General features: G+C 43.1%; 1 pseudogene; it reads right to left on the bottom strand.

The window, feature by feature from the left end:
- LOC144686215 (histamine N-methyltransferase-like) overlaps window positions 1-21,274 on the bottom strand; it is an 88,382-nt pseudogene that overhangs the window by 18,029 nt on the left and 49,079 nt on the right.

Below are 21,274 nucleotides of genomic sequence, written 5' to 3'. Positions count from 1 at the left end.
GCCACTGCAGTGCTGTGCCTAGAGGGACTGGAGAGCTGCCGGCCAATCTGATTGGTCGACAGCTCTCCAAGGTGGGACTTCCTCCTGAGAGAGGGGCGGAAGTCTCACTTTATGCCAATCAACACTCGTTAGAGTGAAATATGGCATTGGCCAAGCCCCTGCCTCCTGAAAATTCAGCCAAATGGTTCTACGATCAACCAAAAGGATAGTGATGTCTCACCCACACATGTTCACTACCAGAAACAGATCAAAGATGAGTTAATACCACCAACAAAACTGCTGTTCTTCACCTGAAAACATTTGGTAAATATAAATACTTTTTTCTTTTAAAAAATACCTTTGTATTTGGGGATATGCTCAGGATTAAGCTCTATCACCTCATTATGAATTAAAAGGCCTGGATGTTTGGACTGAATTTTGCCAAGTATTTCAAAGTCATTTTGACCTGAATGGAAAAACAGAACATTCCTGAATTTGCAGTAAGATGAATTCATTGAAATAATTCTACACATTTTAGTTAGAATAATGGGGGATTTCAACTACCTTGATATTAATGGGACAGAGGAAGCCAGTAAAGGGATAAGGGAATGGACTTTCTACAATGCGTACAGGACTCCGGTCCAACCCAAAATGTAAAATGTCCAACTAGGGAAGATTTACTATTGAATCTAGTATTGGGGAATTACACAAGTAGGTAAGAAAAGTAAATGTAGGGGGACATCTAAGTAATAGTGACTCTAATATAATAGGCTTTAAGGCCCCTAGGGGATGAGCAACCATAATTTGATAGAATTCTTCATCAAGATGGAGAGTGACATAGTTGATTCTGAGACTAGGGCCTGAATCTTAATAAAGGAAACTACGATGGTATGAGGCGCAAGTTGGCTATGATGGATTGGGAAACATTACTTAAAGGGATGACGGTGGATAGGCAGTGGCAAACATTCAAAGAGCACATGGGTGAACTGCAACAATTGTTTTTTCCTGTCTGGCGCAAACGTAAAACAGGAAAGGTGGCTAAACCATGGCTTACAAGGGAAATTAGAGATAGTATTAGATCCAAGGAAGAGGCATACAAATTGACCAGAAAAAACAACAGACCTGAGGATTGGGAGCAGTTTAGAATTCAGCAAAGGAGGATCAAAGGATTGATTAAGACGGGGAAAATAGAGTACGAGAGTAAGCTTGCAGGGAACATGAAAACTGACTGTAAACGTTTCTATAGGTATGTGAAGAGAAAAAGATTGGTGAAGACAAATGTGGGTCCCTTACAGTCAGAAACAGGGGAATTTATAATGGGGAACAAAGAAATTGCTGACCAAATAAATACATACTTTGGTTCTGTCTTCTAAAAGGAGGACACTAATAACATATCAGAAATGTTGGGGAACACAGGGTTTAGTGAGAGGGAGAAACTGAAAGAAATCAGTATTAGTAGGGAAATGGTGTTGGAGAAATTGAAGGGATTGAAGGCCAATAAATCCCCGGGGCCTGATAATCCACATCCCAGAGTACTTAAGGAAGTGGCCTTAGAAATGATGGATGCATTGGTGGTCATCTTCCGAGATTCTATAGACTCCAGAACACTTCCTACAGATTGGAGGGTAGCTAATGTAGCCCCACTATTTAAAAAGGGAAGCAGAGAGAAAACAGGGAATTATAGACCAGTCAGCCTGACATCGGTAGTGGGGAAAATTCTAGAGTCCATTATAAAAGATTTAATAGCTGAGCACTTGGAAAATAGTGGCAGAGTTGGCATGGATTTATGAAAGGGAAATCATGCTTGAAAAATCTACTGAAATTTTTCGAGGATGTAACTAGTAGAGTTGATGAGGGGGAACCAGTGGATGTGGTTTATTTGGACTTTCAGAAGGCTTTTGACAAAGTCCCACATAAGAGATTGGCACGTAAAATTAAAGCGCATGGGATTGGGAGTATAGTACGGAGATGGATTCCTAATTGAAAGTCCTCTGAACCAAGGCCTCCCTCATCTCCCTGCCTCCTATAAGCATCCCTAATCCTGGATCTTGCTCCTCACCCAGGGGTTGATCAGACTCCTCCTCAGATTCAGTACTGGAATCATCATCTTCGGTTCTGGAACAGCATCATTGGCCAGGATATTCCCCTCGGTGATTTGGGGGCAGGGCCTGCTTGCCGATGGGAAAATGACGCAGGATGACGTCAGGAGGAATCCCTGACGTCATCCCGGTCCCTTTAAATTTTTAACAGCGAAATCAGCTGTCCGCCCGCCGACCTGTCAATGGCCAATTAAGGCCATTGACAGGCTAATTAAAGTAATTAAAAACCTGCCCAGCCAAGCTTAAGGCTGGCGGGAAGGCCAGGAGCCCCAGCGGGCTCCAGATTATTCATGAAACTTCATCCACTGGCGGGATGAAGTTTCATGTCTGTTTTGTAAAAAAGTAATAAAGTTTATGTGTTTTTTATTAACATGTCCCATCTCGTGTGACATTGTCACATGAGGGGGACATGTTAATAATTTTTTAATGTTTCTATTTTTACACTTAATTTACCTGTCACGATTCTCCCTGAGGCAGCACTTTGCCTCAGGGAGCAGTGCACTCTTTTGTGCGCATGCGCGAAAGAACGCACTTTGACAGATGGGGAATCCCTCCACCCCCCCCTCGGGAACAGGAAGCACATAGCGCTTCCCATCGGGGATGCCGCTGGGCGGGCCTTAATTGGCCCGCCCACTTAAAATGGCGGTGGGCCTTGTTTCAGTGGTGGGGGTCAGCTGTCTGTCCGCCGCCGAGCCAGTGGAGCCCGCATGCCATCCGAGGGCAAAATTCTGCCCACTGTCTTCATCCTCCAAATGGCCCCCCCTTGAGAGAGCCAGATTGTGTAGGGTACAGCAGACTACTAAAATAAGGGAGATGCATTCCAAAGGATATTGTAGTGATCCTCCTAAGTGGCCCAGGCAGCAAAACCTCATCTTGAGTAGGCCTATTGCCCTTATGGAGGCGTGACTGCAGTTCTAGCTCTGCTTAACAGGAGTCCTTGAGTGTCTCAGTAGTGTCATTAGCCACCTTTTAAGCAGATAGCCCTTGCTCCCCAGTAGCCAGCCACCCAGCCGTGCTGGTGCAATGAAGAGGCTGGGAGCTAACTTAATACAGCTGTGTGCAGCAGAGTGCGAGACTCCGCAGAGATCTCCCACTGACCTCTGCAATGGTCCTGAGGCATAAAAGTTCAGGACCACTGTTACCTTCGGAGCCACTGGCATAGGGTGGCCACCTACACAGTTTGAGGTTATTCGAAGGCCGATCATGTCGGAGATAGAGGTGACTGTTTCCCTGGAGAGGCAGAGCCTTCTTTGGCATTGAACCTCTGATCGCTGCCTTTACACTCCACCTGCTGGGTAATGGTGCCTTTTCCTGACCCTTCTCCCCTTGAAAAGCCTGCTGGCCCTCTAACCCTTCTGTGTCTCTTGGTCTAGAGGGCCGACTGGCATGGTGCTTGCAAGAGACTGGCCTTCTCTCCCTTCTGACCCTCTCCTCTTCTGAGGAGGAGGTCCCTCCAGCTGAGCACACAATCCCCATGTATGACTTGATGGCTGCACAGGTTTTCTCACTGAAGGGACCTTCCTGCAGTAAGCCTCTGCAAATCTTTAAGCCTTGTGGAATTATCCAAATCAGTCAAAATATTCCTAGAAAGGAAATATAACCCACCAACAAGCAATTCACTTCAAAACCCCTAACTCCTCACTTCTCCAACATCTTCTGGGCCTTTTATCCCGCCCTGGATGTAGAATGAATGAAAAACATGAAGGCCGCCTCGCCAAATGGCCCATGCGCAAAGCATAAAAATGCATGGGCCACTCAAAATCACAGCGGACCGAGTCTTAAATTGCTATAACGGACCCTTTAATTGTTGACGGGTGCACTTGCGATTTCTGCCGAAATATCGCGAGGTGGCCTGATGATGACTGGAAGCTCCCTGATGTCACCACGCTCCATTTTGTGATTCATTGGGCCTGTCGCATACCTGCACAGCAAAGGTAAAATTCTTGCCAATATTAGGGGCAGATATACTTTCCAATCATTATCTTTGAGAACAATCCTGAAGGACTGGACTTTGGGATTTGTAGTGGGAAATTGGTTTACACCAGCAGGCGCTGATGAAGTAGGCGATTTTGCTCTGGATGGTGTTGAACTTCTTGAGTGTTGTTAGAGCTGCTTTCATTCAGGAGATTGTAGCGTTTTCCATCACACTCCTGACTGATGAATTGTAGACGATGGACTCAGTAGGTCAGTAACTCATCACAGAATTCCCACCCCCTCACCTGCTCTTATTTATATGGCTGGTCCAGTTAAGTTTCTGGTAACCCCCAGAATGATGATGAGGGGTTTAATGATAGTAATGTCATTTGAAAGTTAAGGGGAGTTGGTTAGATTTTCTCCTGGTGGAGTGGGTCATTGCCTGCCACTTGTGTGGTGCAAATGTGACTTGCCACTTATCAGCCCTAGCCTGAATGTTGCTGTATATGGACACTGACTGCTTCAGTATCTGAGGAGCCACAAATGGTCCAGAACATTGTGCAATCATCAGCGAACATTGAGTTTCTTCCTTTTTCCGCTATATATCTAATATTTATTCATGGCTTTATTAAACACATGGGGCAGGATTTTCGGCATGCGCCCGACATGCAATAGCATGAAATAGCACACAATGACGTCGGGCGAGCATCCCAACATCATCGCGCTTACACATGGTATTTCGGTCAGCGGGCGTGTACAGGAGTCGGCAGCGTGCCCGCCGACAGTTACGAAGGCTGTTAAGCCAATTAATAAATTAATTAAAGTGAAATTTTCCTTGCCTGTCCAACCTTACAGTTGGCAGGTGGGCGAATAGGCCAAGCGGCCTTTGCATTTTCTGTGAAACCTCATCCACGGGCAGGATGAGGTTTCGAACAGTGATTAAAAAAACAATAAAAATTTTGAAATCTCTTTTTAAGATCACCCTGCTCATGTGGCAGAGCCACATGAGGGGACATATTTTCCTTATTTTTGAAGTCTTTATTTTTAATGTTAAAGATCTTCAGCTCCCTGAGGCAGCTCAGGAAGCTTTTACTGAGCACACCGGTGTGCATGCGCATGCGCATACCTCAGCGCTTGCACTCCTCCTGCCCCCATCAGGCAGCGCTGAGGTTATCAGCATACGTTTCACACTGGCTGGCCTGTTAATTGGCCAACCAGCATGAAATCGTGGTTGGGGCCCGATCGCGCGCAGTGAACCATTGCATGGCTGCTCCTGGGTCCATGCACCGCGCCTGCCCGACGTGGTAAAAATTTTGCCCATGGATTCCTTTTAACAATTTATATCATCTTGGTTTCATTTACAGGATAACTTTATCAAAGAAATGAAAGTTAGAAGTTTACTGACAAATCCCAAAGTTAAGTATCAGCCTGAAGCCGATATTAGGCAATACTAGTGTTTCCACTGCAATCTTTATCCTATGTTCCATTTTTAGCTCTCTGGTTTATTGTAACAGTATGAAAATTTGGAAATCCAGTGAATAATATTCTAATGTCAGTTACAGGATAACATATAAAGGATCCATCAATATTCAATATGTAATCATGTTTCTTAGTATGTCATGGTGAATGTGTATTTGATTAAATACCCTACATAAGATGATAAAAATACTTGTATCATGAATACCGTACTTAATCATTAGATACAACAATAGACACTGCAGGACCTACCTGAACCACTTCCTACCCCCAGGACATTAAGACTGGAGCCTCCTTTTTTCCCAATGTTGCAAAGTAAGAAAAGTTTTATTTTGAACTGACTGGAACCAACCTACAATGACATTTGTAACAAACGGCTTCTCTAACCCACAGCTGTGTAGATCTTAATGTTAACATGCAAAAACCTAGTAGTTCATTTGAAATTATGCAAAAGCATTTGAACTCTTTTAACTCGTAATCATTAAGAAAAATGCCTAGGTTTTGCAACAGTAATGAAGGCAAAACTCAGAGCATTTGCTGCCATTACGCCTCTGAAACTGACAGCAACTTCTGGAGTTCACACAATGTGCAGTTAAACACAGAAATCTGAAAGTTCCTGTCAGTAATTCTGAGCTTCTCCAGAGGATCTGCTGTTGAGATCGCTCGAGATTGCAATCAATTGGAAATCATTGAACTGATAGAAACTTCCATTCCCGCATTCTTAGTGTTGCAGACAAACCCTTGAAAATGTTGCGCCTTGCTGAATGAGGTGTAACTGAATTTTGAATGCCGTGCTACTTTTATAATTACAAATAAACAGCCTGACTGGCCCTGAAAGTTTTATTTTATATTTATTGCATGTCAAATTTCTCAATTATGTTAAGAAATTCTACATATTGTTAAAATAATTTTTTTAACATTTATGCTATTTTAGCTTTTGCATTAATCCCATTTCGCTTTCTGTAAAATCAAAAAATTAAGGGATTCAGTTGTTCTTATTTCCTGATCTTCCCTCTGCAAGAATACAACAATATGATTGGCTTGATGACATCACTGCGACTGAATGCTTGAAGATCCCCCTAACTTAGCCAGATTCAAATTCACATCAAGAAAGGGAAAATTCACGCCACAGAGATTACTAGACCTTTATGGTTAGCTTTCTTTGAGGTCATTAACTAGCACCATAGCTTCACTGCTGACTGCAAAAAAATAACCATGTTTGCAATATAAGGGTATAGGCTGGAGCAATGTCTATTCAATGTGAAACTTGCTTTATCCAATTTTTTGTTAACAGTTTGGGTAGACACTTTACCAGGCTAAGGTCTTCAGTAAACTTATCTCCTCTGTCCCCTTTCTCTAGAGCTGCATGTTTCTGGTCTTTACCTGTTCCTCCTCCTCCTCCTGTCACAGTGGCACAGCAGTTACCAAAACCAAAATGCCATTGTGATTTTTGATGGAAGCCCTTGGTTAAAATTCCATTGTTGACTCACCCAGATATCTTGGTGGAAAGTTTAATTTCAGTTCAAACAGCCGGTGCAAAAATATGAAAGCAACACACTGTCAGTCAAAATGAAGAAGCCAGTGATTGACCTGAAAGCAGATGACGATCCCTTAAAATGGCACCTTCCAAGCTATTGAAACCCACAAATTGAATCTGCTGTAAAACTGATAAATAACATGCTGAAGTTGGTGAAAATTGCATTAGGGGTTAAATTTTGTTTGACAATGCACCTGTGAAGCACCTTGGAATGTTTTGTTAGGTTTAAAGGACCTATTAAAAATACAATTGTTATTGTTTTTGCATGAGTGCTGCTCTGTTGGACGTAATGTCTTTCTGATAAGATGTTAAGCCAAAGCCATGACTGCCTTCTCAGGACTTACAAAATCCTATTGATTGAAAAACAACAGGAGTTCACTCAGTGTCCTGGTCAATATTTAACCCTCAACCAATGTAATCAAGATCACATCCAGGTAAAAATTTGTGAGCATTGTCCACCTTTTGACTCTGTTGAATAATGATTAATTATATCAATGGGACTGCCTGCACACAACCTGCGCAGGCACTGATCCCACTGCTAAACTCATGGTAATTAGCTGCAGTCCATGTAGGACTGTAGGTATCTCTCTCCATTAGAGAGAGACAATTGGTTACATACCTTAAGGGGCACCACTCCATATCAAGTGTGGGGCAAGGCAATGAAGGGGCCTCCATAAGCTATTACAGCTAGTACTGGGATTGACCATGTGCTGTTGGTCTCATTCTGCACCACACTCTAGCCATCTAGCCAACTGAGCAAACCGACTCCCACTAGGTCTCATTTTTGGGCATCCTAGGCGGGTACTGGGGCTGAGACTGAATATCTATTGAAGGACCTCCTTCAGGAGCTCAGATGGCTACCGAAGAAAGGCAATTTGTTCCAAAAAGATCTTTAAAGAAACAACATTTGTGTAGTCAATAGGAGCGAGACTATTTTACGACCAGTTTCTTCCCGTCACAATTTTATATTCACTGTATTTTCTGTGCTAGTGCCAAAGACCCAGAATTTTTCTGATGACCCAAGTTATACTGTTTGCAGCTCAATGTAGGAAGTTCAATGACACGTGTAAACCGAGAAAGCTAGCAAACACAGAACAAATGCATCAAAACAGCTGCAAGAATCCATAAAACTCAGCAGTGACATTAATGACAAGTCAATGACATGCAGAACAAAAAAAATACACAAGGTTTGTAACTTAAGCTGTCAATAACATTCCCTCAGAAAGGTTAAGGTGAGAAAAGCAGTTAAAAACCTAAACAATTAAATGTCAATGTTGACGGCAGAAGATGATATATTTCTAATGGGAACAGAGGACGTTCTGAGAGATTTTATACTTAAATTGAATTATTCTTGTTAACTTTGTGCACTTACAGACTTCCAATTAATTTATTTTTAATCTTAAGGTAAAGGAAAAACAAATTGATAATTGAATTATCAACAGCCTGATAAGACCATTAGTTCCCCAAAAGTTGCCTCAAAAAGCATTCCCGCATATTAAAATTTCTGCTCCTGTTCAATCCAGAATTTCACTCAGGGAGAGCACTTGAGCATGAGTGAAAAATGACATGAGGCATAGGCTCTGATAGATCTAGGAAGCAAGAGTAGCAAAAGGAAATATTCCTTAAAGGTAGCATTTTTAATTGAGTAGAGAAGCAGAAAGACTATAATGTGAATATTTACATTTAAGAGATACTAAACTTATGGAAAACTTTAATTAGGCCATATTTACAATGTCACATTAAGTTTGCAGTATTTCACATGAGGAAAAAATAAAAACTTTACAACAATTGCAAGAGCTTTCAAGCACATCTGGATAAACTGAGAACATACAGGTTTAAACATTTCTAATCCTGCATCCTGTGCGTCACCAATCTTGTAGTGTGGAACCTCAAACACGTTTTCAGCCAGGCACAACAATTTCTTTTCACTTGCCCTTGTACTTTTGGCTGGAAATGAGTGAGTTCTTCCTGCCTGCTGTATTGCAGGGTTAGTATTGGCCTATTAGTGCCTGAAAATGAGATTTATGAACCCCCCAATTTATAAACCAATCTTTTGAGGGTGGAATCATCCCACATTTGCGGTAGCGGGCAGGTTACCCGCCAGCCACAACGGAGGCTTTTCACACCGTATCGTCCCAATCCTGCTACGTTAATTATGCATTCTTGGGATACCACGCCGTTTCGATAGCAAGTGGGCTCTGATTAACCTGCCACGCTGTCACCTCACCGCTTCATCATGCCTGGCACCACATTTAAAGTACAGCCACACTCAGTGCTTCCAGCTCAGGAATGCAGCAAAGAAGACATGATCCCGAAAGGCAAGATGACTGCAGTTCTTGAGGCCTTTTGGACACCGTAGAGGCCAGCTCTTATGTCATCTACCCCCTCTCTAGCCACAGGAGTGGGAGCTACAATACCACTCTGGCTTGGTATGCAATGGCCGTGGTGATTTGTGCCAATGCTGCACTTAAGAGGTTGGCTATCCAATGCAGATAGAGGATGAATGATCTCATCTGTGTAGCCAGGGTATGGCAATCATCTCATCACTCTAAACTCGCACACTAAAGCCCATCACTCAATCAATGACATCTCACTCACTGCCAGCTCAAGGGACATCACCACCCATTCTCACACATCCATCTGGCCTCATCTCCTCTGGAGGCTGTCTCCTTAGCCCTCACCGTCTTGAGGCCACTTACACAGATTCAACATGTGCCCCCACACACTCCCTGAGATACCCTCCTACCATAGTACAGCTCTCATCTTGCAGCCTGTTCCCTTGCCTGAGGCCACTTCTCCCCCTTCCCCAAGCAATACCTTGCCCTGCAGCTGTTGAAAAGCCACCCACATATGGTTGATCTGGTAGGTAGACTGCAAGTATGACTGCAAGTGCTGACTGAAGCAAGGTAGGCAAATAAACCTTGAAGCCCCAAGCGAAGCACAGCCGTCAGGCACACACCTTATAGATGCTGTTGTGAAACACATCAGCGTGTTTTCCTGCTGACGTGGGTGGACGATCCAGCGAGGGGAATGATTCCAGTGGGCTGGCCTTATAATGATATGCTGATGTATTACAATGAGGTTCCTGATGTCTGATGGTGAGGAACGTGGCCCTCCACCAGTGGGTGGAGTGGACGATCGCAAACTTGTTTCACAATGCCACCAATCCGATTTTTGGCCTTCTCGCCTTATTGTCCACACATGCCACTGAACACGCCCGACGCTAGGGGACACGAAAAATCCCAGCCTAAATATCCTAACTCCAGAGCCAGAGTGTTACCTACTATTGCAAACAAATGTGTAAATATATGAAAAACATTTATCAGTAACTAAACATCAATTTAAAAATAGGTTTCTACTGAATAAGTAAGGGGCATTGTTGCTCTTAATATTTGGCAGATTCCTCAGTTTTAAACAGGACCTTAAACGTAACGTACCTGGCTACTACATCTGGTAGATTTTCATCAATGAACTTTTTCACGACCTGATGTTCATTGCAGTGTTCAAAGGCAATTTCAAGTGACTTAGAATACAGACCAAAATCTAAGGGGAGGGATTTCATAGAAGACTCCATCTCTGGTTCTCAGTTAAGAAAGGTAATAGTTGAGTTCGCTCTGAGTTTTGTTACCTTTACAGAACAGTTTTTGGACATTGCCTTGACCTGACTGGACTTTAATCGTAAAACTATGGAACACTCCAAACATTAAATCCCACATGTATGCGCTGCTCAATTATCTTCCACCTGTTTTTGCTTCCATGTCAAACGTCGTGCACTGTCTGCTGAGTTCACTACCCTCTGGTCCTCCAATAATCTTTCCCTCCATGTAAACTCCCCAATCCATATTCACAACCACCCCCTTGAACTAGGCATTTCACATGGTCTTGCAGCCCCCACTGTATCAATCACAGATCAGGGTGATCTGGGAGTTGAGAAGGGGCACAAGGTGGAAACATACTATCATCATTGGAAAGTGTGTGAGGGTGTGGTGAAGTTTCTGAATGTTAATCTTGAGTCCTGACTGCTAGGGATTGCTGATGGGTGAGTAATGGGAGTCTGGTGCATTGGTGTTGTAATGGATAGGAGTTTTCCTTTGTAGATGTGTTCAGTGACCATCACCAACCGCACAAGGTCATTGAACTTTTTCTGGTACTGCTGCTAGGTCGTCGACACCAAATTACTTGTATTTACCTCCTTTGTCACTTACTCCCATTTCACGGAGAGAATGGTCTCTGGCCGTGTGTGGGAATCACACTGCTGGGTGAAGACAAAGCCCCAAAAACAGTAAGAGAGAGAAAGAAGAGCAAATATGTAGACAAATTCCTGTAAAGTTCAGAAACAATGTGGCAATAATAAGAGCAAGTTCTAAATACCCAAATATTAACAGATGAAATCAATGCAAAAGACATAATAGACACACAATCCGATAATACATTCAGGAGAATGTTTGCATCCAATATGTAACAAGACCAAGAAAAGAAGAGGCATCTTTGGACCTCATTTCAGGGAAAGAAGCCGGACATGGGAAAGGGTATCAATGGGAGTGTATTTTGGTGGTTGGGATCATGGTCCGTACTTTATAGCTCCCCTAGGTTGGGATGATGGGGATGGTGTAAAATTGGGCACCATGGCAGCAACGCCATACCTATTGCCTGACCATTCCGACTATTTTACCTATGCCGAGAGAAACATCAAGCAGGCCACTCATTCATGGGCCAGTTGAGGGTCACTTAAGGAGCTCTTCCCACCAGGGTTTCACCTTCGGCAGGGGAGGCTTATGTCAAGTATCTAGGCCACCAGATGAAACATGACAGCCATGTGGCTGAGACAGGGGAGGGGTTGTTGATGGTGTGCTTACAATTTGAGCACCTAATGTACCCATCAGAACACCACCCACCCCTCCAAATGTATCCTCCCTCCATGTTTACCTAGCCCCTGCCTTATCCATCCCTGCCTTCCAGCCCCCTTGCCGTGGCCTGCCAGCTTGACTCTGATTTACCTGAAAGTCCAGACTCCATCAGCATCTTGTCTTTGAAGTGCAGTTCTAGCAGTGGCCACTGCTCCCATTGGCACTGCTGAGACATGAGAGCTGCCAGCCATTTGATTGGCTGGCAGTTCAGAGGCAGAACTCCTCTCCAGTGGAGGTAGAAGTTGCATTGCAAGCCAATTAAAGCCCTGACAGGCATTAAATGTCTGTGGATAAACCAGTGGACTCACCACTGACCGTTCAGACAGGGGAGGGGAACCCATCTCCCATTCAAAATTCACCTCACAATACAACTGGAAAATGCCAAAGGTAGACATTGAGTAGAAGTTTTAAACTGGGTATAGTCCAATTTTACTGAGCTGAGACATGATTTGGCAAAAGTTAAATCAATCAAAAACAGTGATGCATTCAAGTGGAGCTTTTAATAAAAAAAATAATGGGATGCTGGCATCACTGGAAAGGCTGCATTTGTTGCTGATCCCCAATTGCCCTTGAGAAGGTAATGGTCAGATGGGCTGAATGGCCTCTTTCTGCACCATAACTTTTCTATAGTTCTATGGTTAGGCACCTTTTGACCCATTGCAGTCCATGTGGTGCAGGTGCTCCCATGTTGCTGTTAGGAAGGGATTCCCAGGATTTTGACCCAGCGACAGTGAAGCAACAGTGATAAAGTTCCAAATCAGGATGGTGTGTAGCTTGGAGGAGAACTTGCAGGTGATAGTGTTCCCATGCATCTGCTTCCCTTGTCCTTCTATGTTTGGAAGGTGCTGTCAAAGTAGGCTAGATGAATTGCTGCAGTGCACCTTGTAGATGGTACACACTGCTGCATTGGTGGTGGTGGGGAGTGAATGTTTAAGATGGTGGATTGAATGCCAATCGCTTTGTACTGGATGGTGTCGAGCCTCTTGAGTGTTGTTGGAGCCGTACTCAATCAGGCAAGTCGAAAGTATTCCATTACACTCCTGTTTTCTGCCTTGTAGATTCACTTTGACTATTTTTTAGGTAAGTTATTCCCCATCTCTGATCTGTCCACCTTGACACACTGGTACCAAATGGGTATGTTGGAAGCTTATCTGTAGACTTCAATGTCCATGAAAAACTCTCCATTTTTTTTTGACTGAGTGTGGCATCAAGGAGCCCTAGCAAGACTGAAGTCAATGGGAATTGGGGGAAAACTCTCCACTGGTTGGAGTCATATCTAACACAAAGGAAGATGGTTGTGGTTGTTGGAGGCCAATTATATCATTCCCAGGACATTGCTGCAGAGGAGCAAGAGGTAAGTTACTCACCACAAAATTCCCAGCCTCTGACCCGCTTTTGTAATCATAGTATTTATATGGCTGGTCCAGTTCAGTTCCTGGTCAATGGTAACTCCCAGGCTGTCAATAGTGGGAGATTCAGCAATGGTAATGGCATTGAATATTAAGGGAAGATGGTTAGATTCTCTCTTGTTGCACATGAACATTGCCTGGCACTTGTGTGGTGCAAATCTTACATGTTACTTATCAGTCCAAATCTGAATGTTGCCAAGATCTTGCTGCATATAGACACAGTTTCTTTAGTATCTGAAGAATTACAAATGATACTGAACATTGCAATTATCAGTAACAACCCCATATTGGACCTTATGATGGTGGGAATGTCATTGATGAAGCAGCTGAAGATGGTTGGGCCTAGGACACTGACCTGAGGAACTCTGCACCAATGTCCTGGAAATAATATGATTGGCCTCCAACAACCACAACCATCTTCCTTTGTGTTAAGTATGGCTCAAACCAATGGAGAGCTTCCCCCAATTCCCATTGACTTGCTAGTCTTTTATTGTCCATCCTTAATTGCCTTTCAGAAGGTGCTCGTGAGCTGCCTTCCTGAACCACTACAGTCCATGTGGTGTAGGTACACCCACAGTGCTGTTAGGGAGGGAGTTCCAGGATTTTGACCCAGCGACAGTGAAGGAACGATGATATATTTCCAAGTCAGGATGGTGAGTGACTTGGAGGGGAGCTTCCAACGGTGGTGTTCCCATGTACCTGCTGCCCTTGTCCTTCTTGGTGGTAGTGGTTGTGGGTTTGGAAGGTGCTGTCGAAGGAGCCTTGGTGAATTCCTGCGATGCATCTTGTAGATGGTACACACTGCTGCTATTTTGCGTCGGTGATGGAGGGAATGAATGTTTGTGGATGGTGTACCAATCAAGCAGGCAGCTTTATCCTGCTTGGTGTCGAGCTTCTTGAGTGTTGTTGGAGCTGCACTCATTCAGGCAAGTGGAGAGTATTCCATCACACTCTTGACTTGTGCCTAGTAGATTGTGGGCAGGCTTTGGCAAGTCAGGAGGTGGGTTACTCGCCACAGGATTCCTAGCCTCTGACCTGCTCTTGTAGCCACAGTATTTATAAGACTAGCCAGTTCAGTTTATGGTCAATGGTAACCCCCCCTCTAGGATGTTGATTTTGGGGGATTCAGAGATGGTAATGCCATTGAACATCAAGGGGTGATGGTTAGTTTCTCTCTTGTTGAAGACGGCCATTTGAAGATGAATGTTTCTTGCCACTTGTCCCCCCTTGACACCCAGAATCATAAAATCATACAGCTGAAGAAACGGCTGTTTGTGCCCATCTTGACTGTGACAACTCTTTGAATGAACCATCCAATTAATCTTTCTCCATGCTGCAATTTCTTTTCCTTTTCAAGTATTTAGCTAATTCCTTTGTGTAAGTTACTATTGAATCCGCTCCCAACACCCTTTCAGGCAACAAAAACAAAAATAGCTGGAAAAACTCAGCGGGTCTGACAGCATCTGTGGAGAGGAACACAGTTAATGTTTCGAGTCTGAATGACTCATCATAAGAACCCTTTCAGGCAGTGCATTCTAAATCATAATAACTCACTGCAAAAAAATAGAATCTCCTTCCAGATGGGTGTGCGGCAATCCTGTACATGGGGATGTCAGATACATGCTCTGAATATTTGTCAGGAAACAATGGAAACTGCTTAGACATGACTCTCCCTTTCAGTTTCCCTTCTCACCTCCAGGTGAGCCTACAGCCTACTCGACTGAGCTCAGAAATAGGGATTGAATGGATTTTAATCATTCATTTTTAAATTCACAGTATTAATGCTCTTCACTCAACAACATTGTGTATAACCAATTGCACAGTCTCGCCTTGAGCCATTTTGAACATAAATGGCAACATAATCATAGAAGATAATAATTACTAAATTAGTTCTTATTTTTGTCAAAAAATAGTTACTACCTAATTTAACATAGGTGAGAAGAAACTGATGGTTTTATTATCAATCAGGAGTATAGCTATATCTCACTACGGTTCACTACTGACAAACCTGTCGGATCCTAGTCACTAGTTTGGTTGGACTTATGGATCTGGGTTGCACGCTTGTCTAAGGATGGCCGAGTTGGTACCATAGACGGAATAGGTCAGGTGGAACATGTTCTCTTTATTTACAAAGGAACTTAGCAGCTGCACTTGTGTGCTGTAAGGAATATATCTTTTTATTTCTGTTGGGCTGTTGTAAAGAACATATCTTTTTATTTCTTGCTCTGAAGAAGAGTCATATGGACTCGAAACATTAACTCTGTTTTTCTCTCCACAGATGCTGTTAGACCTGCTGAGTTTCTCCAGAATTTTCTGTTTTTGTTTCAGATGAAATTACAATAGCTGTAGTCTGAAAGACATGTCCACTGGAAGAGGATGAGAGATATATACAATGTTGCAGTCCTGGAACAGAGGATGGTGCCAGAAAGGAGTCCTGGACCAAGGGAACTGCCTGGCAACAACATTTCAATTGGTTCCTGACCAGGTAACCAGGTTTTTATGTGAGGGCAGTGCAGCAGAATAGCTCCTAGCCTGAAAGGAACAAGACCTCTCTATCCTGTGTGTGGAAGATCCCAGTAATTCCACAATAATAGCTAACTGGCTTTTTCTCCTCATGTCTCGATAACCTGTTCTCTCTCTCCCTCTCTCTCTTTGACGACCCCTGTCAAGAGGCAAAAGGGGAAAATCACTGTTAGAGACATTGAAAGGCAAGTGCTCAGCCAGTGAAAATACCGAAAGAACTGAAAGGGGTTTGGAAGACATCGATCAAAATGAACCCATTGAATCCCGTACTCTGGAATTGGTGCTACTGAACTGTTTTAACACACCCTTAAAATTCATTTTTTTGTGCATCTCGTGTGACTTGTATGTGTGTATATAGGGACTTAAGAAGGTGTAGAGTTTCAGTCATAGAGTTAGAAATTAGCAGTTCATATTTCTTTCTTATGCCACTGGTTAACGACAGTTTGTTCAATCAACAGTTATTTACTTATTAAGTTTACAAACCTGGTACTCATATTCTGTTAACCAAATTAAACAGTTAGGTAGAATTGGGGCAATCTGGTGGTTTGGCCAAGCTTTTCACATTTGTTACAGCTCGGGGAACAGTGGGGCTTGATATTTTGGCACACTATCCCGAATGAGTTGTGACAGTGCTTTCAACTCAAACCCTGCCCCTACGTTACAGACTCTAACTGCAGACTACTGATTACAGAGGTAGCCCACGCTACTCTGCTATTGGATACTAAGATCATGTGATCTACCATTATAACATTCTTCTAAAAGGTATATTACACATCAGATTACCACATCCCTCCCCCTTTACTCAGAAATGCATTTTACAGTTACAATTACAATTTTTCTCAAAATATCAAATTATTGACATAGATAAGTAATTTACAAATTCGTCTTTCTGGGAATTTCCTTACGTGTGTAGAATGTCTCAGCTCTGCAGCTTCAGCTGTTTTGTCAGGAACCTCCTTTCCTGGAGTTGTCTGAACATCGGGTTCTTTGGTAGGCACTTGCAAATCTGTTTCCTCAACTCTTGCAGGTACAGCCAATCTGTACTCAGTTGAGTTCTTTTAACAGGAGACGTTGACTAGGTCATGAACACTGGTGGTATCATTTCTTGGTGCTTTGTTTCTCTCCTCCTGATATGATCCACATGTCTCCATATGACTCAGTCTTCCACTTACATGTGGTAAGAAAGAGGTCCAGTCACTGCACTTATTTTATCTAATAACCACTTGGGTCCTTCTCCAAAATTCTTCACATATAACGTCTCTCCTACGGTAAAATCCCTGTCATGACTATGCCAACCACTTACAATTTTCTGACTTCCCTGACTCTTTTCCACCTTCCCCCCTAAATTTGGCATTATCATACTCAATCTCATCCTAAGACATTCATCAACAATCCCTCAGATGTGACACCTGATGCATGAGGGCTGGTCCTATAATGGAAATGAAAACATGGCAGCTTGGCTGCAATAGAATCTCCAATTAATTTCTTTATTCCAAACTTGAACCTTTGAACTGCTGTCTCGGCCAGTCCATTTGAGGAAGGATGGTACGGTGAAGTTTTTACATGAGTGATACCGTTGAAGCTGATAAACCATTGAAACTCAGCACTTGTAAATGCCATGCCGTTATCTGATATGACTACTTCCGGTAGCCCGTTGATGGTGAAACTTTGACGTGGCGTGTCAGTTGTAGCAGAAGATGTTGGTGAATTCACCTCATATATGCCCATCCATTTTGTAATGGCATAAACAATGAGCAGAAACATTATTCCCATAAAAGGCCTCACATAGTCAATGTGTAATCACACCCATGGCCTTCCTGGCCACTTCCAAGGGTGTAACAGAGCTGTTGGAGGTAACTTTTGCAGTTGCTGACACTGCATACAGCTCCACACTAAGCTCTCTATTTCTCCATCCATCCCAGGCCACCATTTTTGGCTGCACGCTATGGTCTTCATTTGGGAAATTCCTGGATGTGCACTATATTGTTCAGTTAACAATGACTTTTGTCCTTTTGGAGGAACAATCACTTGTGCTCCCCACAATAAGATACCCTCCTGTCTGGTTATTTCATGTCTTCTGTGAAAATACTGTTTCATTTCGTCATATTCCTGCTCTTGTGACCAACCATGAAGAACTTGTTCACGTACTTCTGATAAGATTGGGTCTCGACTTGTCCAGTCTCTGATCTGTCTAGCACTTACTGTTGATGAATCTAAGAAGTTCAATAATAAAACGGGCTCTTGAGGGACTGGGAGTTCCTCATTGTTTTTTTGCAAGGGCAAATAACTAAGTGCATCAGCGTGGAGGTGGGAAGATTGAGGCACTCCAACTCTTGCCTTGCCTCATCATTTTACAGACCCCACCACTTCCCAGCCAGTCCACAGACAGCTGGTAAAACCCAGCTTAGCCTTGGGACCATTTGCACCAAACCAGTGCAGGCATTGATTCCACCGCTAAACTCATAGGGTTCACTTTTTTGCACATCCCAGGCAGACACCTATTGAAATACTGATCCACTTAGAATTATACAATTGCCCTTTGGCTGCCAATGAAAGGCAACTTGTTGAAAAGAAAGACCTTTAAAGAAAAGTAACTCAAAGGGACAGGATAGTTTTGCACCCAATTTCTTCCGTTCACAATTTTCTATACACCATATTTCCTGTGCTAGATTCAAAGGCCCAGAATTTTCTCTGTTGCCACCCATCCACCCAAGTTATATTGTTTCCAGGGCACATGAGTGTCAGAATTTCAAGTACACACATGGAAGACCTGAAAACTAGCAAACACTGACTGATGACACTATGACTGCTGCAACAGCTCCTAAAAACCAGCAACTCAAGAGTTACCCCAAAAACAAGTCAATGACATGCAAAACAAATAGCTATACAAGGTTAAAAATACCTGGAAAAACTCAGCAGGTCTGGCAGCATCTGTGGAGAGGAAAACAGTTAACGTTTCGAGTCCGAATGACCCTTCAACAGAACTAAGTAAAAATAGAAGAGAGGTGAAATATAAGCTGGTTAAAGGGGGGGGGGGGGGGGGGAGGGTGGTGGGGGACAAGAAGAGCTGGATAGAGGGCCAGTGATAGGTGGAGATAATCAAAAGATGTCACAGACAAAAGGACAAAGAGGTGTTGAAGGTGGTGATATTATCTAAGGAATGTGCTAATTAAGGGTAGAAAGCAGGACAAGCAAGGTACAGATAGCCCTAGTGGGGGTGGGCTGGGGTGAAGGAATCGAAAAAGGCTAAAAGGTAGAGATAAAACAATGAATGGAAATACATTTAAAAATAATGGAAATAGATGGGAAAAGAAAAATCTATATAAATTATTGGGGAAAAAAAGGGGTGGATCGGAAAAGGGGTGGGGATGGAGGAGAGAGTTCATGATCTAAAATTGTTGAACTCAATATTCAGTCTGGAAGGCTGTAAAGTGCCTAGTCGGAAGATGAGGTGCTGTTCCTCCAGTTTGTGTTGAGCTTCACTGGAACGATGTAGCAGGCCAAGAACGGACATGTGGGCATGAGAGCAGGGTGGAGTGTTGAAGTGGCAAGCGACAGAGAGGTCTGGGTAATGCTTGCAGACAGACCGAAGGTGTTCTGCAAAGCGGTCACCCAGCCTGCGTTTGGTCTCCAATGTAGATGAAACCGCACTGGTAGACTGCATTTGTTATTCCCAATGCGGTTTCCTCTACATTGGAGAGACCAAACGCAGACTGGGTGACCGCTTTGCAGAACACCTTCGGTCTGTCTGCAAGCATTACCCAGACCTCCCTGTCGCTTGCCATTTCAACACTCCACCCTGCTCTCATGCCCACATGTCCGTCCTTGGCCTGCTGCATCGTTCCAGTGAAGCTCAACGCAAACCGGAGGAACAGCACCTCATCTTCCGACTAGGCACTTTACAGCCTTCTGGACTGAATTTTGAGTTCAACAATTTTATATCATGAACTCTCTCCTCCATCCCCACCCCCTTTCCGATCCCCCTCTTTTTTTTCTCAATAATTTATATAGATTTTTCTTTTCCCATCTATTTCCATTATTTTTAAATGTATTTCCATCCATTGTTTTATCTCTACCTTTTAGCCTTTTTCGATTCCTTCACCCCAGCCCACCCCCACTAGGGCTATCTGTACCTTGCTTGTCCTGCTTTCTACCCTTAATTAGCACATTCCTTAGATAATATCATGACCATCAACACCTCTTTGTCCTTTTGTCTGTGACATCTTTTGATTATCTCCACCTATCACTGGCCCTCTATCCAGATCAACTTGTCCCACCCCTCCCTTAAACCAGCTTATATTTCACCTCCCTTCTATTTTTACTTAGTTCTGTTGAAGGGTCATTCGGACTCGAAACGTTAACTGTTTTTCTCTCTGCAGATGCTGCCAGACCTGCTGAGTTTTTCCAGGTATTTTTGGTTTTGTTTTGGATTTCCAGCATCCGCGTTTTTTTGCTTTTAGCTATACAAGGTTAGTAACTTAAGTTTTTTAAAAATTCATTCACGGGATGTGGTCTTCGCTGGCTGGGCCAGCATTTATTGCCCATCCCTAGTTGCCCTTGAGAAGGTGGTGGTGAGCTGCCTGCTTAAACCGCTGCAGTCCATGTGGTGTAGGTACACCCTTAATGCTGTTAGGAAGGGAGTTCCAGGATTTTGACCCAGCGACAGTGAAGGAACAGCAATATATTTCCAAGTCAGGATGGTGAGTGACTTGGAGGGGAACTTCCAGGCGGTGGTGTTCCCCAACTATCTGCAGTCCTTGTCCTTCTAGGTAGTAGTCGTGTGTTTGGAAGGTGCTGTCTAAGGAGCCTTAGTGAATTGTAGATAACATTATTTTTCGGAGAGAGAAAAATCAATTAAAAGCCTAAAGGGTGAAATGTCAATGTTGAAGGCATTCAATGGTACATTTCTAATGGATGCTGAGGCCGTTCTTAGAGATTTTACATCTAAATACAATTACTCTAGTTAATTTTATGCACAATTAGACTTCCAATTAATTGTTTTTAACCTTAAAGAAAAGGAAAAACAAAATGATAATTGGATTGTCAACAGTCTTATAAGGCTATCAGTTCCCCAAAAATTGCCTCAGCAGCCACTGTCCCATATTGAACTTTCTGCTCCTGTTGGATCTAAAATGTCACTCAGGAAAAGGAACGAATCATGGGTGAAAAATAATTTGGGATTTCCAGACATAGACTGTGATAGGCCTAGGAAGCAAGAATAGCCAAAGGAAATATCCCTTAAATGGTAACATTAAGAGATGCTAAACTCGCAGAGGACTTTAATAGGCCACAGGTAAAATATCATATTCAGTTTTTTGTATTTCAGTATAGGAAGGATTTAAAAACTACATCAATTGCAAGAACTTTCAAACACATCTGTGTAAGCTGAGAATGTACAGTTTTCAGAATTTCCCAACGTGAGCATTAATA

This window comes from Cetorhinus maximus, chromosome 11 (genome assembly GCF_964194155.1).
Source record: "Cetorhinus maximus chromosome 11, sCetMax3.hap1.1, whole genome shotgun sequence".
NCBI classification, from domain to species: domain Eukaryota; kingdom Metazoa; phylum Chordata; class Chondrichthyes; order Lamniformes; family Cetorhinidae; genus Cetorhinus; species Cetorhinus maximus.
The sequence above is the reverse complement of the archived record's forward strand: the minus strand, read 5'-3'. Positions and strand labels throughout refer to the sequence as shown.